This window comes from Polypterus senegalus, chromosome 5 (genome assembly GCF_016835505.1).
Source record: "Polypterus senegalus isolate Bchr_013 chromosome 5, ASM1683550v1, whole genome shotgun sequence".
Taxonomy (NCBI): Eukaryota; Metazoa; Chordata; class Cladistia; order Polypteriformes; family Polypteridae; genus Polypterus; species Polypterus senegalus.
Window position 1 is genome coordinate 84,552,960 of NC_053158.1, and position 25,012 is coordinate 84,577,971.

At 36.7% G+C, this 25,012-nt stretch overlaps 1 protein-coding gene across 6 annotated transcripts in view; it reads right to left on the reverse strand.

Moving 5' to 3' along the window:
• Positions 1–25,012, reverse strand: part of LOC120530412 (cadherin-18) — a 1,801,315-nt gene that overhangs the window by 162,290 nt on the left and 1,614,013 nt on the right. The gene's annotated exons all lie outside the window — the stretch shown is intronic.

Below are 25,012 nucleotides of genomic sequence, written 5' to 3' on the forward strand. Positions count from 1 at the left end.
TGGTTTATGATGAACTTTCCATAAACTCTTCAAATTTAGCAGCAAACATGAAAAATGTTATACAGATAAAATTCCATTACACAGTTGGTTCTGTGGCTGGAGCTCAGTTGTTCACAACGATCCCCAAACAGAAACATTGTAATTTTTTTTCTTTCTTCGAACTTTCCTCATACTGTTTTTATTTTTGCCCTTTTTGTATCCTGCGATTTTCAGTGATACTCTCTTATAGAAATGGCAGACACGAAAAAACAATAACAATATTAAAAAAAAACCTTTACATTTTTTTCACCTCTCGTTTGCGGAAAAAAGATGTGAATTCGGAATTTTGCCATCAACACTGTCAACTTTCTTGTAAGACCGAGCAAAAAAAGAAAAATAATCTCGGGTTGCAAACGTATGTGAACTGCTGCATTTGAAGACGTCGAAAAAGTAGTTTTTATGTGGTTCAGTGATGCTCGTTCAAGAAACATTCCTATTAATGCGGCACTCATTCAAGAAAGTGTGAGGTTTGTAAACTCTCTTGGGACCACCCCTAACTGGACGACACGCTGAAAAGCATTGCGAAGTCTGATCTTCGCATCTATGGAAGACTGTTTATCTGTTGCCGGGGTAACAGCAGGCTCAAAGCTATGCTGTCTCTCTGCCAAAGCAGAAACAGAAAAGATATCGATGGGTGATGCAAGGAACAATGTAAATTCAGGTAACAGGGTTACTTGATCACTGATCTGGCCACGGCCCTGCCTGACTGCTGTGTCTGTGTATAGCAGAGTGACAAATCATGCTACAATAAATAAGTGTGCTATTCCTGTTTCAAGCTGAATAAAGCTGGTTTTGCTAAAATAATGAGACTCAGCCTTGTGTTTTGTGGTACAAGACATCGATTTATAGCGTGACCCCGATCTTTTATGATTTGCTTCTGTGTCGCTTCATCGCAGCACTATGAGCCTGTTTTTGCCCTGCGCCAACAACGGACAAACACTCTTCCACAGACGCTGCAATCGTGCTTTGGGACGCACTTCAGTGTGTCGTTCCCATTGGGTGGGGAGTTGGGGGTCTCAAAACAGTTCAGAAACCTCACAATATGAAGAAGGATGATTCAGCTCCTAATTGATAACTGTGCTGCCCACAACATGTTTCCGCATTTAGATTATGTTCACATTGAATTCCTCCCACCCAGTTGCACAGCAGTAATTTTGCCATTGGATTTGGGAATCATTCGCACCCTGAAAGTTTATTATCGCAAGGAAATGCTGAGAAAAATTCTCGTCAGCATAACTTGTAGGCAGGTGGAGATTAAAAGTAACGCGAAAGAAGCTATTGAAATGATTGCAAACGCCTGGGTGCAAGTTAAAGAAAGCACTATAGTAACAAATACAGAATCTCATTACAATGAAATTTTCATTACAACAAAATATTTTTTAGGTCCCTGGGAGTTTGTTGTAATGGAATTTTACCTGTGCATGTGTTATTCTCTGGAACTACGGTTTTCATCCAACATCCAAACGGTCATCTAGTGACTCTAAATTGGCTTTGCCTGGGTGTGCACATGTCAGTATCCCAAAGTGGACTGTCATCCCTCCCATGTTTGGTTCCTGCCTTGAGCACAATAAAAGTGGGATAGGTATTGACACCCAAGACCCTGAATTAAATTATATGTATTGAGAAAAACAAATTGGCAGATTGATAGGCTTATAGAGAATGGAGTCTTTTCGGTAGTTATAAAATATCAGGTGCATACATAATGGTTCCTAAAATAACACAATTACAAGTTTTGGATCTTATGAAACAAGTATGTAATGAAGAAAAATGCCAGAATACAAAATAAATAAAAAAATTTCATTATTTGGTCTTTAGTACTCAAGTATGATAATTACAGAACCAGAGGCTCTTAACTGATAGGATAACAAAAAATAACATTGTAAAAACATGCATACAACATTCAATTTCAAAAACTATTTAATTAAGCCAATTAGAGTCACCAGTTGACCTTTTGGTAATACTTTAGTTTTGGTACTTCAAAAGTGCATCTGATACTCATTTACTCTTATGTAGCAAGACCTTAACAAAAGCTTGTTTTGGTCTTCATTTCACTTATAAAACATCAGCAGATAGGTTATTCATCTCTGTGCAGTGTGACATTTTGATATGTCAATGTCAAATTTATTTATATAGCACATTTAAAACAACATAGGAATGCTGTGGCCAAAGTGTATTACAATAATAGAATAAAAGAAAAACATACAATTAACATGAATAACATAAATAGAAATAAAATAAATGAACATAAATAAATAAATAAATAATAAATAGAAGTAATCTTACATAATCACAATGAGGAAACCATCAGTATTACTGAAGGTCACGGAATGCAAGTGAATAGAATGAGTCTTTAATCCTTTTTTGAACAGTTCAATTGTAGACGACTCCTTCATGTAATGAGGTAAAGAGTTTCACAGGCGAGGAGCAGCAGCTGCAAAAACTTTGTCCGCCTTAGTTTTACACTTAGTACAAGGGACAACAAGAGACAACTGACCAGAAGAGCAAAGCACTCTAGATGGCTGGTGTAAAACACACAATTCAGATAAATCGGCAGGAGCAAGCCTGTGTAAAGATTTAAAAACTAGCAACAAGATTTTAAAATCAATTTGAAAACTGACAGGCAGCCAGTGTAAAGAAGCTAATATTGGAGAAATATAATGATAAAATTACTTTTTAATATGAGGGATTCACAGGTCTAATACTAAATATGTAATATCAAGAGAAATGTGTCTCATTTAATCCAACACAGGCCACTCCAAAGTGAAGGTTTGCCGAGATGAATAAACACTTTAATGATGCTTTGTAAGTGTTATGAAGACCCAAAGAAGTGTATGGTAAGGCCTTGTTACTTAGTAGTAAATGACTAATAGATGCATTTTTGAGGTACCTCAACTACATTGTTATCAATTCAAGGATAGGTTTAAGGGGTAATGAAGCATATTCTTTTAAAATACTTTCCAGTTTCCTCGCTATGATTTAGGAGGTGCTTTAACAAGCAACTGGACCTTCCCTAGACAGAAGAGGCCAGTTACACTTTCATATAGTGTATGGTGACAACTTTGTTAACACTAAAAGCAGCTTACTTCTCAAAACGGAGTGGTGCAGGATCGAACTCGCGACCTTTTGATTCCCAGGCAGCAGCTGATTCTATTGCGCCACGGAGGTAGTCATAATAAATGGGTGTCAATGTCGCATGTTAAGGCGGATTTTTGTTTCTGCAGTTATATTTTTAAATAAAAGCACAATTGTTGTGTTAGATTTGTAGCTTTTGTGAAAGTATTTCTTTGATACTCCAGGCTTTATACATTATAGAGTTTATGCCTACATTTTGTCATCTACTAGTAGAATATAAAAAAATGTTTCTGTTTTAACAATGTGTTTACACAGATTACTATAGAAACGGAACAGACTTGAAATGCATGTGTTCCAAACAACAATCTATTATTTCCACTCTAAAACTCTACTTCACTCCCAGAAAATCAATCAAGGCATGAGCTGGGAGAAGTTTGTGCACGTTCTAAGTCGGTGGGGGGATGGAATAGCCAGCTGCTTGCAGCCTGATTTTTATCAGCACATTTAGATGACAAAAGACGCTGGTGGAGAGCTGTGAACGATTTTAAGAAGCGATTTAAGGTGGGACGGATTTACGAGTTTTTTCGTAGGCTCTGGTAATTCTAGTGTTATGGGATATGTAAATGTTGTATGATAATTTTTCCTAATGACATATGTAATGAATTTCTTTATTAGGCATTTTACAATTCTATTTTTTGTTACTTGAAAAATCCACTTTCACTTTTTTTCACATGCTTTATCAATGAGTAATGTGGTTCTTTTCTTTCATGTGGACTTGTTGATTACTAAAGCTAAACAGATAGATAGTACTTTATTGGAGATGCTCTCCAATGCTGCAAGGATACTTACAGAGATTTCCAGCTACATAATCAAGCAAGTCACACCCATGCTTATCTAGTGCAATTAATTTGTCAGTCCCTTCCTGACTTATACTGTCGTGCAGTGTAGGAAACAAAATATGTTGGGAGTAGGGTTTCACTTCCCACCAGAGGGCTGGACAAATTAATGGACATTTTAAATAAAACATGACCTTAATTTCTAATTGTATTATATTTTAAGCAGGACGTGGTATTTGTTTACATCTTTTTGTTTATATTGCATTTTTCCAAATATATACTGTAGGTATACACAACTAAAAAACAGTAACTCATCACTTTAAAAAGAGTTAAAGTAATAACATGTTTTATTATTTACTGTCCTATGTTAGTGAGGTTGTAAAAAACCCAATGGAAAGAGTCGAATGCCAACTCTGGATTTTCTTGAAGTCCTTTATTAGCAGTCACTGTTGCTGAAAATGTTTTAGAAATATTAAGTGAATTATTTTAAGTTCCACTCATTCCTCATGTGAAAGATTGTGTCTATAACTTTTTTTTAATGTTTATGATTCACTTTACCCTTGTTTTATATAAAGATTACTTTCATTGTAGTGGTAAACTGAAAACAATCTTAAAAAACAATTATAGGTAGTCCCCAGGTTACGTACAGCCGACCTATGACATACGAACGGGGCCGCAACTGCGACACATGCGCTTCAGTAACTGCCGCTCCATCATCTTCAGTCAAGGGACCCTGCAAGTGGTGGCTGGACGGAGGCTGGAGGGGGGTGATTTTGCTGCTTGCGCAGTGTATTATCGCTCGGCCAGCTCCCGGTGACAATCGGTTTCACTGCCTGCCCACCACACACGGCTGCCCCATTCGTTCTAGGTGGGTGGCTGGTAATGCTGCAAGTGGTGACTCGGTTGTGGCTGAATGGAGGCCATTGAGGGTGAACAGGCCGGCGGGGGGTAGCAGTGTAGTGTGCCTCGGATGGCTGCATGTTGAATGGGGGCAGTGGTGTTGCAGACGCAGGCAGCATGCTGTAGTGGAGGTGACTGTGAGGTGGGTTGGTGATGAACCGCCCGTCGCTGCCCCCATTTATTCTCAATAGCAAGCCTGCTTATACTGTTACGCACATAGCAGGAAGTTGTGTCTTGTCAGTACAGGGTGGCCCAGATCTAATTATGCAGATCCAGATTGTCTGGATGACTTTCATTTATGCAGGAACGATTCCAGTTCGGTGCAAAGACGATTCTTCATGTCTTCAGTTCACACACTTCTCGATGGTCTGGGATTTTTCGGGTGATTTTCTATGTAATAAACTGAATAAGTTATAGCATAATGAAAATTGCATAATTATATCTGGCCCACCCTATACATCAGACGTGCTGAGGACGGATGCCTTCCTGCTGTGATAGCTGTACAGTGCTGTGCAGAAGAGCTCATCATAACGTTTTGTCTTCGCCCTTCAAGAATGTCTCTGAAACACAAATCTGATGCAAGTGCTGGTGATACAGTAAAGAAGAGAAAAACCATCACTATTGAAAATAAAGTAGAAATAATAAAAAGGTCAGAGAGAGGTGAAACTCCATCATTCATTGGCAGACCACTTCGTTACTGTCGGTCAACAACAGCATTTATTAAAATAATGTACATATTCCAACTTACATACAAATTCAACTTAAATACAAACCTACAGTCCCTATCTCATACGTAACCTAGGGACTGCCTGTATTTATATTTATTAGGAAGAGTAATGATGGTATTGGTTTTACAATGTAATACATGATAAAAATCTTTAGACATAAGTTTTATTCTCTTTTACTACACTAATAATAATAAATAACAATATTAATAATGTATTTAATATAAATAAAAAATATTAATATCACTTAGGTTATATTGAACCAGGATATAACCAGAATCCTTCAAATTTACTTTTCAGTATCGAGAACTTTTTGCTGTATGTGTGCAGTACCTAATAAAGCTTTATTTTATTTTTTATACTTTTACTGAATGGTTTCTAAATATGTTTAGCTTCAGCTAATAATAGTTTTCCTATACATGCGCATGGGAGGCAGCTAAAGGGTTTGAATGGCTGTAATTACATGCCAGACCAGGGGGTGGCAGTGTGCACTGATCCTTTCTCTCCTTCCTCTGCAGAACAGCTGAAAGAAATTCTGCCTGATTCTAAGGACATCACTTCCACTTCCACCTTCACTGACTTTACTTCCGCCAGTTCTTCCATATAACCATCATTTTCAGTACTATTACTCAGTTCTACAGTCTGTAATGACCCTTTTTTGCTCATACTACTTGTTGTTATGTATAAGTGGTGGCTACCTCAAACCTTTTCTGTTTATTGTGTTCTTTATTTCCACATAGTATTAGTCTTTCCCAGGGGTTCTGCATCCATCTGATTAAAATCGGCATATCTTTATACTTTAATAAATTGCCATTATTTTTCTTTGTTAAATTTTCCACCATCGAGTATTGACACATGCATCAATAGGCATTATTTTACAGTCTATCATAGTAAATAATATCTGGTTGGTTGCCACTTGTTTCATGGTTGCTGTTCAATGGCACGTTGTTCATGATTATAACTTGACCCTTCTCGGCCATATATTCATTCCATATGTCAAACATTAGGATATTCTCATGATTGGAGATTGCTCAATGAAGGCAACTAGCACCATATAGTGTTCAATATATTCTTTAGACCTTAATACAGTGCAATGTGGCTTATATACTTGAATTGTTGAATGCACTTGTGGTATTTACAGTCTATATCTCGATTTAGGATGTTCTTCTGATGGTAACATGTCTTCAGTTCCCAGTCTTGACCTGCTATAATTATGTTTTTCCGTTTCTTCTTTGAACCCAGTACTTCTTAACAAATATGGTAGGACTTACAGTCGACAAATTGTCTCTTTAGGTTTCCATGATATGGACCACAATGCAGGTTTTAATCCAGTTGTTTCTCTCTTTGTCTCCACGTCCATTGTTTGTTTACTTCTCTATTCTTTTCCAATATGCTCTTAGATGTGGATATTTCCTTCAATGCTTTATCTTATCTTATCATGTGATTCAATGTTAAAAACCCAGTACTCCTATCACTTTATTCTAGCTTGCTATAGAGTCCACAGACATACATAAAACTTTTATCCAACCACATGACCCTTTTTATGCTAAAAGGAAACTACACCCACCCACATTCTGATGAGGGTCACAGTCGAAACATGCTCATTTGGACAAATAAGGCTATGCTATCTCCTGCAACCCTTCCATAGGAATTCACAGATGCTCCCAAACCAGTCCACATATATAATTCCTTCTGCATTTCTTACTCCTGCACCTGGGTCATTTCCTAGTGGTGTAGTACCTTATATACTTCCTGAGAATAGTGCCAAATGGACATTATAACAACATGCACAAATTACCTCAACTGGCACTTCCAGTGTAGAACAGCAGCAGGTCTACACCAAGGCCCTCTTATATTGCTGACCTATTGATCCTACCACAGACAGAGTACTAGGCAAGTCTGCACAGGAACTTCAGTTCAACTGCTTGCACCTATAATGTCATTCTTTCAGTCATTACTTAAACTTTGTGATCTCAAGTGAGGAAGGAGATGAAGACAGATCCATAAATCATAAGCTTTATCTGAGGACAAAAAACTGCATTCTCTGCACTTATTCGATATTCAGTTTCACAATCATCAACACTCCCACTAGTAAACAAGACCCAGAGCTACATTAATTCCTTCAACTGGTGCAGCTATTCATCCCATATATAAGGAGAACTAGACACTCTTTTCCAGTTGAGGTTCTAATTCTCATCTTAACTGAATCATACTTAGCTGTGAACCACTCCAGTGTGCAACAGAGAATACAATCTGATGAGGTCAAGTGGACAACATCATTTGAAAATAACACAGATTCATCTCTTAGGTTCCCAAACTGGATACTTCTCAAGCCTTAGTTGTGCTTTGATATTCTGTCTTCGAAAACAATCATAAACATCAGAGGAGGCAAGATGTACTCATCACACAAACTCAACTACTTGTCATTTATATGAATAAACCCATTCAACTTAGCTAAACTGAGATTTTATATAGCACCTTTCACAGAGTATGAAATAACAAGATATTTACAAATCATTACATAATACAATCAAAGTAACCAAGTAACAATGTACAATTCAAAATAATTTAAAAAATGTAATGAATTATGAAACATCAACAAGACAAAGAAGTTTGAGAGATAATAAACACAAAATAAAAAAGCAGCTCCACTTCCATATAGTAGTCACATAAGAAACACTTAATAAAATTCAGAATGGAAAAGAGAAAAGCTACGTTTTCATACGCAATTTGAAAGTGGACATGGCTGAAGCCTCACAGATAGACACAGGAAACAATTCTAAAAACAGAATTCATAAAGGTAACGGAGCCTTTGATGTCCACCAGACTAAAACTTCATGGTTTAGCAGAAGAATCAGAGTTGCCTTTGGCACTTGTTATACTGAAAATTAGTTTTATGTAAATGTAAACCTGAAATGATTGCCAACAACTAGCCTCTCAGTATGTCTAGTTTCAACTATTGTGTTTAGCAAAACAATACATTCAAATGTACTAAATAAATGGTAGCTAATTTCCACATGTAAGGCAAGAGGCTAACAGGACTAATGAAGTAATGTCAAGACAATTTACATCAAGAGTAAAAAAATTAGCTACTACCACACTTTGAAAATATCCAGGCATCAAGGGATGAGAGATATTATTACCATATTCCTAATTATCAAGTTACAGTGCACCATCATTAAGGGGATGCCTTAGAATATCTATCTTAAATACATTAACTTTTAATAGGTTTAGTTTTAAGGATCTCTAATGGAAATACTGATACCAGATATGGCTGTTTAAATGTTTCTACAAAAAATATAATGAATGTAAAACTTTAATATAAAACACATTGAAAAATTGTATTCTAGTTTGCTTCACCACAACACCACCTATGAGGCATATTTTCAGTTTCCTTGCTAGTTTTACCATTTTAGTGGTTGTTTATATAATGCCATTGGTACATAATGTAATTATATGAATAACAATATACCAAATGTCACTGTGTAATTTGTCAATCACCTGGGGCCTCATGTATAAACGGTGCGTATGCACAGAAATGTTGCGTAAGAACATTTCCACATTCAAATCGCAATGTATAAAACCTAAACTTGCCGTAAAGCCACGCACATTTCCACGGTAGCTCATACCCTGGCGTACGCAAGTTCTGTGCTCAGTTTTGCAGACTAGCAACACCCAGCGTCAAAGCCGTGCTACTGTTCATGTGTGGTTACCCTTTCTTTCTTAGGCTTTATAAATACACTGAAACTAACTACATATTGTTTATTAGTGTAATGCATCTGATTGTAATTAACCTGTAACAATATAATAGCCCACGGAATGGTCAAACTATTCCAAATACAATAGCTGCTTTAGCGTTACTCTCACTGCACCTTTTTTTTTCTTCTTTCAGCTGCTCCCTTTAGGGTTTTCACAGCGGATCATCTTTTTCCATATTACTCTCACTGCACCATTAGGAGTATTTATATCACTGTATCTGAGTGTGGAATCACAGCAGCAGCTGATCGGAAAGAGAATTATCGGTATACAACATCAAGCACACGCTGCCTCAGCCACGGCAAAAAACTTCAGAGCCTTTCCTGTACGGACCTCACAGTTCAGAAACAGTTTCATCCCAAGAACGTTAAACACAGTCAACCAGTCCATCAAGTGCTCCTTGTAGAACTGTTTGTACTTATAAGTACAATTACCTCACTGTAAACTTGCACTAAAGTTATAATATTGCACAACTTGCACCACTTTATAAGAAGCGTATTTACATATGATGACAATATCATTTTTAAGATGAAATGCAGTGAAATATGTTGATTATATTATACAGATAAAACTTTAACTTCATTTAAATAATGTGTATTGTTAATAATTAAACATGTGAGGACACGGTGCTGCAGCGCTTGGTAGTTCACGGATTGATCCTATCTCATGCGTATTCTTGCTGGGCTGGCATGACACTGGAGGGATAGATGGATAAAATAATAAAACACATATAATGAAGATATTTCAATGTTCCTTAAAGGTTTTGAAGAATCGTCATTCTAAGCTTACAGATGGCTTAACGTCTGTTACAGAGCTGATTGTGTGGCGATTGGGTATTTGGAGAAAGAAAAGTAAGGACAGGCATTAGAGGTTAGTACATTTGAAAAAGACAGTACTGCTGCAATAAATTATTCCATTGAAGGTCGCGCATGTCGCAGCAAGCATTTTGCGTGAGACATGAACAATCTCTGCGCCACCGTGTTCCCATGTATAATAACATGCTTTCATTCCTATCATCATGAAAAAGATATCACATATACATCTCAGTAATTTAATTATTCAGAGAGCTGTAATATTACGAATGTAATGGATTCTGTGTCCTGTCGGAGAAAGAGAAAGCCCAGAAGCACGTAGTGATTCACACGCACAGAACAAATAGAAGATCAAATACAAAACAAAGCATTTAACGTGCTACTTTAGTTACGATTGGATTTGAGAAAATAGTAAATTAAACAATTTTAAGATGAAGTTAATGATGTTCTACTTTAATGACAAATTAAACTACGTGATTAAAGTGGAAATTTCAAGATTAAAGTTGACATTTCGTGCTTTTTTCCCCACTGTGTACCTTTTTTTTTCTCTGTACCCTAATAAGCTTTCATATGACACTCAGATGGTGGGCTACGTCTCGCCTTTTCATGGCGACTTTGATATGTGACTTTTTTTTTTATTTCGGGCTCTGTGTGACTTTGTAAACTTGAGCTTTCGAGTTTCTCTGACACTCTGTCCTTTAATCAACTTCCTTTTGTTGATTATACCACTGTTTAAACCAACAAATAGTATGTTTTTCCTTGCCTCCACTTGGTATTTACTGAAATTCTTATATTTTCCCTCGTGCTTTTCCTATTGTCTTTTCACAGAAGGCTGATCTTAAGGGCTATATTGATTTGCATATTCAAAGAGGCGTAATTCTGGGAGGAGTTGGGACGGGACAGCCGGCGTGTGTTCATGCGTTACTTTTCACGCTGATCGGGATTTATGTAGCGGAAGAACGTGGTAGTTTACATACGCACAGATTCCTGCATCTGGATTTTTCTGTGCGTACGCACATTCCCGCTTTTGTGCTTACGCCATGTTATAGTGTGAGTTCTACGCACTGCGTTATACATGAGGCCCCTGAACTTTAGATGAATGCCGGTTTAATGACACCAATAAAAATGTGTAAACTACAGAAAGAAAATGAGAATATTTGCTGTAATAGAAAGAACATGAAGCTAAAAAAAACCTGTAAAACTTGATCAATCACCTGAATTTTACATGAATGTATGTTTATTGACTAAACCAAAAATTGTGTACACTACAGAAAGAAAATGAGAACATTTGCTGTAATAGGAAATAAACAGTGCATTTAAAATAGTTATTTTCCAAATTTAGACTCCTCTACCTTTAAACTCTGACATATTCTCTATGTGGATTCACTTGTACTCATTATTATTGTGGAGATGCCATCACAGTGAGATTATGTGGCACCGGCTTTAACTGTGAATTAAACTGTGGTTTCTAGAAACCAGCAAGATTCGGTGATAAACTTAGTTCAGCGTGGCAGAGAATAGATTTCCCTTTGTTATTTCATTTTCTTTCTCTTTTTTTTTCCTAAGTTCAACATTAACTATTCACGTTGCTTAAGTCATTGCTTCCTAAGATTCAAGGCATTCTGCTTAAAGACAAAAAATTTAACAGCCCATTGTTTTTATTTACTTTTGGTTGGTAAAGTGAGGAATTTGGACTATATGTGTTACTGTCTTTAAGGGGCATTCGCCTAAAAGCCAAAATAACATCAGTGAACACAAATTATTTAAAGAAAAGGGATTTTGTTTAAAAAAAAATAATAATTTCAGACAGGGCATAATGTATACAAACAAGTGGATAAAATAACAAGATTTGTTATTCTCTCCTGCAGCCTAGGAAGTGTGCCAAATACTGCACTCCAGTGATCATGGGAAAACTAGTATTCATATTCATCCAACCGACATATTTTACATACATGAACTGCTGACTTGGGTCCCTGGGGACCCCAAGGATAATTTAATATAAGAAGCAATCATCATAGGAAAAATTATTTCTTATCAAAGCATTATTAGTTATTTAAATAATGTCATATAAAGAAAAAATATATTAGTATTATTATTTTAGCAAATTTACAATTAATTTGCATATTTTGTATATAAAATAATTTGAATAAACACAGTCATTCAAATTTAACAATTGTTATTTACATATTCTTCTCTTTTATCTTTTAAAACTAAACTCTTCAACTCCTCTAGATTTTATTTTGTCTTTCAGTGTAAAGTAAATAAAAAAATTAAAACTAAACACACTACAGACAGTCATAGCACACAATTTGCTTCATGCTTTACCCAGTGCATGCTGGCATGTGACAGGTAGCAAACAGTTGCTACCTTCCTGTCTGTGTCTTGGGAGGAAAGGTGACACCGTTTCTGAATAGATTTTCCACCCAAGCATTGGAAAGTCACATCAGCAGGAGAAGTTTTACTCACTTCCATAAGGGTCAATACTGCTTAGATTGGCACTTTTAAAGTAGGAGTTTCAGCTCTCCTTTTCATGTGTGACATGACCAAGGCATGCCCCAAATGCTTCAGGAAGATCCGGCAACGTCTGCCACGTTCTGATGACTTCCAGTCTGGGAAGTTCCCCACCCAGACGATGAAGGCAGCGATGCATGTGAACATTTTGGCCAGATGATCCAGATTATCCACACCACTTTTGGTTGCATTATGGTGTAGTATGATCTCTGGTTTTTACTTTTCTCCTTCAACCTTGGTTTCAGGGTGCATGGAGGAGAGCACCAGTACGGCTTTTACTTTTGCTGGAACACATGACACAAGGGTAATTAGCCCATAAAAGCACAAATGTGAACTGTTGATGTCCCTGTCACTGTTAGGCTTTATCTCCTCTGGGATATGTGGCTTGTTTGACTTTATAGTGCCCACATACAGTATGTCAATCCATTTTCCAGTAAGCTTTAGCTAAGGTAACGGACATAGAACTGATCTTACCTTCGGAACACCAGTATCTCAAGTTGTCAACAGAGGAGCTGTTGAAATCTCTAGCTGCTACTGTGTGTGTCTTCTTCTAAATGACTAACAGAGTGTCACTACACCCCTTTATAATATATGACACTCTAATTTAAGACCAATCAGAAACAGTGACTGAATAAATAGTTATATTTCTCAAAATTGCAAAAGCGGGATTGGGTGATTTTCACTGGGACTTTTGGGCACTTTTGACATTTGTATTTTTAAACAGCAATAATCAAAGCAGAAATAGAAAACAATGATGTGACATCATTCGAAACAAACTGCTTGATAAAGTTATAAAAAAATAGAATGATAAAAATGCACCTGTGAGATATGAAAAAATATAAACCTCTGGGGTCCCCAAAGACCCCAGTCAGTAGGATGATGGTTAATAATATTGTATTGGTAGCGACCTGAACATAACACAAATAGTGTTGCTACTTTCCAGTACCTTCGCAGTGCATACTGCTATTTTACTATGTATATTCCTTTAGGAGGGTGGCATGGTGGCACAGTGATAGTGCTGCTGCTTGGCAGTAAGGAGAACAGAGTTCATATCCCAGATATTCCCTTTGTGGAGTTTGCATGCTGTCCCCATGTCTGCGTTGGTTTCTTCCAGATGTTCCAGTTTCCTCCCACAGTCCAAAGACATGCAGGTTAGGTGGATTGGTAACAGAGTGTTGTTGGTGTGTGCGTATGTGTGTTTGTGTTTGCCCTGTGAAGGGTTTGTTACTTCCTTGCACCCTGTGCTGGCAGGGATAGTCTCCAGCACACCCTGCGACCCTAGTCAGATGAAGCGGGTGGGAAAATGATTGGCTTACTATTCCTATAGGATCACTTAAAGTTTATATTCTAATGTAGGCATTTACTATAGTTCATAGTATTAAAACAAAATTCTATATGTCTTCAAAAATAAAAGCATAAAGTACATAACCTGTGTGAATAATGGAGCTTTTATTACTTACATAGCAAGATATTCTCAAATCTCACTTTGCATCTAATTTTTAGTGCATTGTATATAGTATGAAATTGAAAATTTCAGTAAATTGAGATTAAAGATGTGTGGGGTGTTCTACTTCAAACCAACTGTTGTTTTCCTCTATTTATGTTCAGATCATTTATAATCACATATGGTGCCATTTTATTTACAGCATCAGAAAGGTCTGTGAAGAGAACAGGCCATTAAGCTCAACATAGCTCATCAATTCCTGCATGCCTAAAGTATTTCAAAAGTATTCTTAATTTTAGGTAAATGATTTTAACCATAAAATTCTGAATATTTGAATACAAAAAGATATAATACTAGCATAAAAATATGAATTGTAAAATTTGAAGAGTTTATATGTAGCAATCATATATAGGACTACACACATTAAACATTTGCTTATTTACAGTCTCTTCCTGTACTTTCAGCTTTAATGTCCAGATAATTATCACTCAGTGACCATCAAATTTTACTGCTTATTTCAATATTTAGATCAAGCTCATTAGGTCTTCTTGGTCCATGAAATAATCTGCCATTTTATGGCCTTCAGTGCTGCTTCATTAAATGTGTTACCCTTATACATCATGATCTTGCCATTGCTTACTATAGTTTTACCTTTTTGTACTACAAACATGCATAGTCAATTCCTAATTAGTTTCTTTGATTATTCTTGTGCTTCCCACACAAAACAATTTTCAAAGTGAGTCAGAAAATGAATCAATTAACATCCTCTACAAAGCAGGCACACTCATACTTCCTGCAGTGAAACATCTATAGTATTAAACCAGTTTAAAATCAATTCAAATAAAAAATTAATTTAAGAAAAAATGCCAATGTTAATAATTAAAGTATGTTTAATTTTAGCATGTGTTTGCCTGAATTAATTTTTTTGGAAGATAAAAGTAAATATTGTAATTTTCTCAGTTTCATAAAAACAAAATAAAAGTTCGATTCAACGGTTTGAAACATATGGTTTATTATGTAATGGTATGATAATTTATGTACTTATACTTTATTACCATTCATTTTCACTGTGCAAATTTTGATTACAGCCCTGGTAGCATGCTGAGATAGGTTGATCAAACCACCCTGTCCTCATTAACTTTTTCCAACACTATTTACAGCCTGGTCAGGTATAAAATATATTTCCTCCACCACTTTCTGCCACTGCATTTCTTCCATGAGCCATTCCATGGGAGAACCAAGAGGGCATTGACATTCTAACTAACTGCATAAACGCCCTAAACTGGTTCCTCTTGATCGTAGGAGTAGCAGTCCCTCCTCAAACTCATTTTTTCAGTCACTATCCAGAGCTTGTAAAAATATGTGAGGATAGGGATGAAAAATAACTGGTAAGAATGTTTGTCAGAGGATTTATCTCCATAGTCTGAAACAATGGCCACAGAACTGATGATGCTGTACCTTTTTATGGTCACTCTCATAATCACCTCTTACTTACAGTAAAGAGTCTGAACTCAACTATTTAGGGCATTGCTCAATTCTTTTCTGAAAGGAATGAGCCCCTTTTTTCATGGAGAGGACTATAACTTCAGATTTCAAGGTGCTGATTCTCATCCTAAATGCATTACATTCAAATACACACCCTTCTGCTGCACACTGGAGATCAGTATCTGATGAATCTAAGAGGACAGCATCATGTGCGAACAACTGAAATGTAAGTGTTAGGTTCCCAAATAAGGTACTTTCATTCCTGTTTGAGTTTCTGATATTTTTCAAGGAAAATCATGAATATGACAGGAGAAGAGACAAAATGAATCTTTGGTGGAGTCTGTCACCTACATTTAATTGACAGGACTAAATGCAAAGGCAGTTTTTGCTCTGCATATAAAGTGACACACAATAGCAGTCCCATACTAAGGAAATACCTCCCGCAAGAAGCTACAGAGTACAGTAGTAAGAGGTCTGTGGTGAAGCGTGATTCTATATAAATAACTGGGTCCCAGAGCATGCAGGCTGTGAATGGGTGCAGGCGTGTGAATGCCAGCACTGTTTGGGGGATATTTGGGGGTTCTTGGCTGATCGCGCATTCATGTGCAAATGCAAGTGGATCAGCCAACTGCCTCATTCACACCTCGGAGTAGGCAGGGAACCACACCAGCCCCCAATCAGGCAGGACATAAGGTAGCCTGCAAGGCAGAGTGGAGAATCAAAAAATAGAGCCTGATTGCTTAGTGCCTGAGAAGAGCCAGAGAGAGAGAGAGGCAGAGCAGTCATTATGCCCACAGAAGAGTGAAGGATCGACACTTATGGGGCAGATCATCCCCGCTGATTTTTCAGAGGAGTAAGTTTGATGGTGATGGAGTCCTCCTCAGGGATCTGATGGATACCAAGTGTGTAAGAAGAAAAACAGGAGGACAACCAACTCCAAACAGTCTGACAGATGCTGATGGAGACAGTCAAGATGGGGGATTGGTGAGAATGACTGCGGCTGCTGGAATCTCCACCAGCTGAGTGAACTATGGGTGTGCTATGGGGAGACAGAGAGGGAGTTGCACTGAGCTTGTGAGGGAAGAAAGGAGGAAGATTAAGGACCCGATGACTGCAGGTTTATACTGTAATTTTAAGTCATGGAATCTTCAATGCTTTTAAGAATTTTTTATTTAAAGAAGATCATTTTATGCACTTCACAATTAGACATTGTTTGTTTGTGGATTTTATTAAAAGCAATTGGGACTTTTGTACCAACCCATCGCTAGAATGCGTGTGTCTTCATTTGCCTGACTCATCTCAATTCATGACTATCAAGAGTTGAAGGTTGAAGAGGCTCCTGGAAGCAACCAGGGAGAATGGTGCCATCCCGGACCAACACAACATGGTCACAAGCTTTTTCTAAATACACAAAGTGCATGTAAGCAACATTAGCAAAGCCTCATATTTTATCACATAATAATGAAAAGGTAAAGACTTGGTGCACTGCACTTCATAAAGAATTGAATATACAGTACACTGTTTTGCGTGGATCTGAGCTATCATCTATTGGAAGAACTCTGGCATAAGCTTTCTCTGAGATGCTGAGGAGTGTGACCCCTCAGTTACTGTAATATCCTCTTGTCACTCCCTGCATTCTTGGCAAGTCTAAAAGGATATGTTAAACACAATACCCCCAAAATTTACAGTACTGTCAGCTTTTCTGGTTTGATCTCATCTATCCATCTGTCCTTGTTACTACACAGCATTTTAATCACAGTAGCAACCTCAGCTACAGAGACAGATCCAACACCAACCAATGCTTCTGACACTGCTGCCTCTAAAGCAGGATTCCTAAATGCGATCCTTCCATACAACACAAATGTTCCCAGCTGAGATCAACATATTCACACCATTGCTTAGAACACCAAGTCTTATAATTCCAGTTACCCCTTCAGATTAATTACATTGTTTTCTGGAATATCTTCAGAGCTCCTTATGAAGTTATTTTTGGTGGCGTCATCAAATTCTACCCACACACCATCTTTCCATTCAGCACCTATTGTTGCTGATGATTTTTGGTATTCTTTTCGGTAGTCTGGAGGCCCTCCACTAACGTTGCATGGAAGGCCTACCTTATTACTGTTACAGAATTGCTCAGCACAACAACAATAACAGTTTCTTGCAGCAGCATCTACTACTGATGTTTTAAACAGTACATTCTGATTCTGTGTCTTCAGTCTGTTGATTATAAACCTGGGACATGTGAAATTTGAACTAATCCTGAACAGAGGAATCTGCTAGTCATTCCCACCAAATTCTAAGTACCTGTTTGGATTTTCCAGGTTTGCCCAGCATAAGCTCCATCCATTTGATCCAGCTCACCATCAAGTTGTGACAAGTTTACAGCTCAGGACCTCTCTTCACCTAGGTGCCCAGAACATATAGCCCTAGATCAGATGATACAGCTATAGTCTTGATCTGGTACCAGGTACACTGAGGAATATTTTGTTTGGACATGGTGATAGGGACAAACTGGGACTAGTGCAATACTTAGCACTCACGTTCAGATTAGGCAAAAACTTCCTCCGAATCATGCTCATCCTGGTATTTTCATCTTTTCACCATGTAAATTTTGAATCATCCCAGTAATACTACAGGGTGCATATAAGAAAATGACTGCCAAAGTTTCTCTCCCTGCAGCTGAAAGTCACATTGAAGCAACTCTCTAATTGACCTTAACAAACTGCAACTGTATAGTTAGCAGCCAGTGGCTTATGTGACAAAAGGTTCCTTAGACCTAATATTAAATCTGGACATGTTTTACACCTGGTAGGGTTCTCCATGGCAAATTGATCTAATGGGGAGGCCAGACAATGAACAATAAATTTATGACAAATATGGTAGTTTCAAGTAAATCACTGAGGACAGGGATGCTGAGACCCACTTCTTGAGCCAAGCCTGGGAATGGAATTTGCCAGTGAGAACCTGGTGGTTGGGTGACTCAGTCCGAAAAAGCTGCATGGAACTGCCAAATTGGCTTATCCCATCCAAATGGTGAAGGATGAGGGCTTGCAGACAAGAGTAGGATAGATCCAAGCCTACTATACGCTAACGGTGCAAACTGACATTAATAGTTTACTTTATTATGAGGGGGAGTCAAGCTAAAGTTAGAAAATGGGGTTTATCAGAAAATGGAACGAACCATAATAAAACTGATAATGTCATTTCTCAATGTGGTCTCCACCCTTCTCAATGCACTTCCAGCAGAAAAAAAGGGGTTGTCTTGTCCTCACAACCGCTTTTGTACAGCTTTCTTCACATCGTTAACTGTCTTGAATTGACGACCACCCAGATGTTTTTTTAGTGGTCCAAAAAGGTGCAAATCACACAGTGCCAAATCTGGTGAATACTAAGAATGTGGCAATACCTCAAACTTCAGTTTCTCCAGACCAGCTTTGGTGTTCTTAGCAGTGTGTAGGCGGGCATTATCTTGTGGCAAAAGGACTCGTTGAGACAGCAGTCCCCGCAGCTAGGATCGAATAGCAGGCTTTACATTGGTCTCCAGCAAGTCACAGTAACTTGCACTAGTGACTGTAGTACCCCTCAGTATGTAGTGTTCGACAGTAACTCGGGTACATGAGTGGTTGTGAGGACAAGACAAAACCTTTTATTCTGCTGGAATCCAGGCACTTCCAAGGCAGGTGGCACAAGTGCATTGAGAAGGGTGGAGATTACATTGAGAAATGACATTATCAGTTTTGTTACGGTTCGATCCATTTTCTGATAAGTCCCATTTTCTAACTTTATCTTGATTCCCCTTCACAAATACATTTTGGTATACCTTTTTGAATTTCCTTTTAATTGAAGTTCAAGCCTTGCTCTTTATGAATTGTGAGGGTAATGAAAGAAAGTTTGTTTCATTTTATGACTTTGATCTTCTAATTTATTTAAGTCTGTTTAAAATGATTAGGTGGATGGGTGTATATTTTATGGAACTGTAAATAGTGTACCATCATCTCTTGATGTGTTACTTGTAACATATCAGGCTCTGCTGAATTAATATATACAGCTTCATGTAACACAATGTATTGTGTATGTCTTCATGAAACAACTTGCTTTTTCATACAGCACCATTTTTTAGGAAATTTATGAAAAAGACAGCTTAACATGTGCTTAAAACCTTATGACTGTAAATAAGTGAGAAGCTAGTATTCTCAATTGTGAAGTGATGCAGCCCTGAAAAGAAGATATACAGAATAGTGTGAAAAGTAGTTTCATAAAGCTTTTGTTGACAAGTAGCAGACAGGAAGAGCCTGTTGAACTCCCAATGGTAAAATCCTTGAAGGAAAAACATATCAGCTAAAGGTTTGGCACTGGTATTTTAGCAGTCTTCTTATATAAAGACTTACTGTAAGTGCCAGCTTAAGTGAAAAATTAAAGACTAAGTACTAAGTAATTGCAACCCAAACACTGACTTAATCAGTTTTAATGGAAAAAGATGCCGATGAAAGAAAAGAAGAAGCGGGCCGCTAGGGTGGAGAAAAGAAGAGCTGCTCAGGAAGCAGCAAGCACATCAACCTCTGAACAAGAAAATGCTAAACGTACGAATAAAGAGCACGAAAACTAGGAATGCTCAAGTCAAGTGTATTCACTGCATGTTATCGTGCAGTGCGCCATTACTGGTCTATTATAAAACATGTTTATGTGCAAATGACATATATTACAGTTTCTTTAGACAACAGCTTTGGACATTCTTCGAAGTTAATGACCTGAGACAGACAGTAGATGTGCAGTTAAGCCAGATTAACAACAGAAAGAAAAATGTGAAAAAACAAGTTAAAGTCTAAAAATATGTATTTTAATATAATGTTTAAAATGTAATCGTGCACTGAAGGAAGAAAGAAGAACAGAGTTATTCTCCTGAATGGGCAGTCTTCAATTATAAGGGTATAATGAGGCTAAGAATTCACTGCAGAATAAAGTTTTCTATAAAAATGGAGTGAAAACTGAGAAAGAATCATAAAAGTTATTTGTTTAGTATGATTAGTCAAGGGCAGCTATTTGGGCTATCCAGTAACATTATGGTTAATGATGAAAGTTATTTTATAAAGTACAAACTACATAAACAGTACCATAAAAATTAAAGATTATGTTCAGATTTTGTGGAGGAGTGCAAAACAGATACCACTGTAATATATAAATTCTGTCAATTTGTTATTTAGTTATAAAGAAACTAATGAGCAGTTTCACAAAAGACACCTGACTCAGAAGATGTATTAAAGATATATTTGTCAAAGGAAAAAAAGAAGAAATAACAATCCATGAAAAGTTGGTTCTTCTATACTCTAGGCACTGTAAGAGCCATTTTCCTAGTTCTATAAGAATCATGATTATTTTACTAGATGACAATGCATAATCTATGGGAGGTTCCCATAACCCCCATAAGTAGAATTGTATTGGTATATTCCTGCCATTTCTAACAGCTTTGAGTAAACATTATTCTTCAGTTAGTGACAGCCTTGCCATGATTAAGGTGTAGAGGCATAAGGTTTTAAACTGTGCTCATGCTTGTGCACTTGAACATGCTTGATGGCCTACGGGCTCTTTGAGTGTGCCAAGTAACATGTAAAGATAATGCGCTTATTTAAGCATGAAGCCGTACGTTTATAGTGTACAGAAAAAGAACTTTTAAGTATAGAAATAACTAAAGTTCCTCAGGAAAAGTTAAGTTTAGACAAGATACATTTTTCTTTTTTTTTGCCTTTTATTCTACGTGTGTAACTATTTTTTCTTTTATTCTTATGTGGATTATTTGCTTTTAACTTTCACTAAATATTTTTAAAACCAACTTTTGAACTGAGAGATTTCTTTCGACACACGTTTTACCCATGCTTGACTTCGCCTTACTCTGCGGCGGCTACAGGCACCATAGAAGCAACATGATAGAAGATATGTAGAAAATATAATAAGTAACCTTAAAAATTATATACATGGTCAAATTAAGATCATTTGTTTACACTTTATGATAGAAGTATAAAATGATGGGAATCCCTGTTGATTTGCCCTTATAAAGAATCCAGCAACCAATTCTTAATTAAACCTATTGTGTTGGTGTACTAGATATACAGGGAATATATAAACAGCAAAATTTTTAAATATTCTGCATTGCACAATGAACCGTTGTATGGACATTCATATGTAAACTGTTATTAATGAAACCAGTAAACCTTAACAATTTCTATTGAAAGCTAAATCCTGGACAACAGACAAGGCTGAGTTTAAATCCAGAAGTGGATACAAATTGTATGATAAGCATGTCAATGTTTAAGTGAATTTTCATGTAATGTGGTATTAAGTCTCTTTATTTTAATATACTTAAAAAAACACTGGTAATTGTACCCATACATCCATCTTCTAACCCCTTTACTCCAGTTTAGGATTTATAAAATAAAGCCTATCTAGAAAATAATAAACAGAGAAGGTTGGCATACTTCAGAAATTCAAGTTTTGCGTCCTGGTCTGGTGGTTGCTGTGAAAGGTAAGAAGGAAGACATGGAAAATCAAAAATGCTACATATTGTGGATAAGGAAAAGATCTGCTTTGAGTAGAAGATAAAGAAAGTATCTCTCCTCCACAACACACAGATCGCCTGACAAATACCCTTACACAAATTCAAGGTGTTGCAATAAAGAAAAGAGATAATTAAATAGAACTATACTGGATTACTGGATATAACCTAACAACTGAATATACTGTAGATGTAGTTAAGAAAATAGCCACCAAGTGCTGTGAAAAACAGACTGTCTAGAAACTGAAATTCAGGAAGAAACTATATTAACAGCTGGGCTGCTTTGATATGTTTAAAGTTGACCAGCAGGAGAGTTGATGATGGCACAGCACTAAAAAAGGTCTACAAATAATAGTAATGTAAGAAGGGGCCTTGTGAGGAGATGGACGGCAGAGTGCTTAAAGCTGAACAGTGGAAGAGGGACAAAGGATTGGTTGAACCAGTTACTGCAATTAATCAAATTACATTTCTCATATATATAATAGATAACACAACAGCTACTTTAAAAATGATATACTGTACAGTAGATTAGTTTAGCCAATAGTCATATTTATTTACAAAACCATATTAACAAAATATAATACAGTATTAAAAAAATTAACTAACATAATATTGTAATGACCAGTGTATTAAGCAAACACAACTCAGAGGTACTGACATTTTCTAAGATTTACTTGGAGTCTTCATTCCATAACAAAATGCGCCATGTCTTATACTCCATTATCTGGGTTACAGAGCACACCTCTTTAACAATAAAAGAAAGCTTTCCCTATCAATCAGTTTATCGCCTACCACAAACACTCCTACTTATTGTCTTCTGACTCCCTACTCAAAACTTGTCTTTGCAGCACCTCTTGTTTGCTCCTAACTTCACCTCTCACTCATCTCCTAACAGGCATGTCTGCCCCTTAAAGAATAGAAGAATTTAAACAGATAACAGAATTTAAAAAGATAATTACTGTACAGAAGAACATTAACATTAATACATCAACAATAACGCTGAATAAAATTTCCATCACTGGTTTGTGTTTTCTACAAGTTTTTCAGTTTTGTCTTTACAGTATATCATTCACTGATCTCCTTTCTACTCCGTAAACTGAAGCAATACTTGAAGCACTTTTGCTGTTTTGTTTGTCAAAGATTAATAATCTCAATTTTTTTTGACAAGTTCAACATCACACACTTAGATTTATTGGCCATAACAATGTATAGTAGGTTCATTATAACAAAAGAGAAAAGCTACAAAACACTATCAAAACTGAAGGTATGTAATTGACACAGTGATTGCAAAATGTAGCACAAGGTGCTGGAAAGAACATTATGCGCCAGCACAAGGAAGAGCTATTCCAATGTGCATAGCTCACAGCGTAATGCACGGCAGTATTAGTACATTAATAAGTAGGCACTGGCGTGCATAATAGTTTTTTTTTTTTCCTGCTGACGGTTAACAGAGACGTTATATATATATATATATATATATATATATATATATATATATATATATATATATATATATTGTCACACACGTGCAACTAGGAGCGAGCTGAGTGCAGGTAATTACCCGCCAGGCCTATTTCTGTTATCTCTGCAGACCAAATACGGGAAAACCTGCCTGATTTAATGTCACTTTCTGTTCCGCCGACCAGACTGACGTCACTTTCTGTTCTGGCACCCAGACTGACGTCCCTTCCTATTCTGGTTAAATGACATCACTTCCGGTTCACAGCATATAAAACCTCCATCTTTCCAAACCAGTTTAGTTCAATCCTGGAACTCAGCTAAACAACTTCTTGTTTTACTTTAAACATTTTGCAGCCAGGGACAATATATGGGTGGCTACCCCAAACCTTTCCAATGTGTTGAGACTCATTCTTTCACAATATATATATACTACTTGACGTCTACTATCTGCTTTCAGGGGTGATGATTTACCTCCAAGGTTATTCCTCTTTTTATTTTTATTTTATTGTAGAATCAACTCTAGGTAGCAGCCAGCAGGGCGGCCGTGTGCCAAACCGCTGGCGCCATTCTCATCCCTATCACCTTCGTTATCACTTCCCCTACCTCTTCATATCTTAAATCATTCTTGAGGCAGATTGACGACTTAAGTGCCAGAAAATGTACTAAGTAATCGCAAAACAAACTCTGACTTACTCAGTTCTAATGTGAAAAGATGCAGATGAAAGAAGAGAGGCAGCGGGCTGCAAGGGTGGAGAAAAAAAAGGCTGCTTAGGAAGCAGCAAGCGCATCAACCTCTGAGCAAATATATATATATATATATAAATGATACACATAGTACAGTATACACACATACATACTTACATATATTTTATATATATATATATATAGACATACAGTATAGACATGCAAGATATACAGGGTACACTGTATATAAAGCTCCTGTCTGCATCATTTTTTTTAATTGCGACCTTATTTATGTTCTGTATACAAAAACATATTATGGAAGAGGAATCATCAACATTGTGTAAGTGATATAAATAAATAAAACAGAAAATTCTTAGTTCAATAAAATTACTCTTAGCATAGGAAAAACATTTTGCCACATTGTTGTAAAACATTTAGGATTATTAGTCAAATTTAAAAAAAAATGTCATTATTAATCTGTACATTTCTTTATTCCTATTGCTACATCCTAAAATTCTTTACAGTGTATATCAAGAACAGATTGTTTAATGTGAGTCTTTAAAGTAAGGGTTTTATTATAAAATCAGGAGGAATTTGTTACACCTGAATACTTCAACTCCTGCTAAATTACAGTGGTAGTGTAACTCTTAGAAAATACAATTTTTGACAATTTGCAAATTAGGACCTTTTTACTATTTTGTGTATCGTTTTAAAATCTCATTTTATTTTAGTTTACA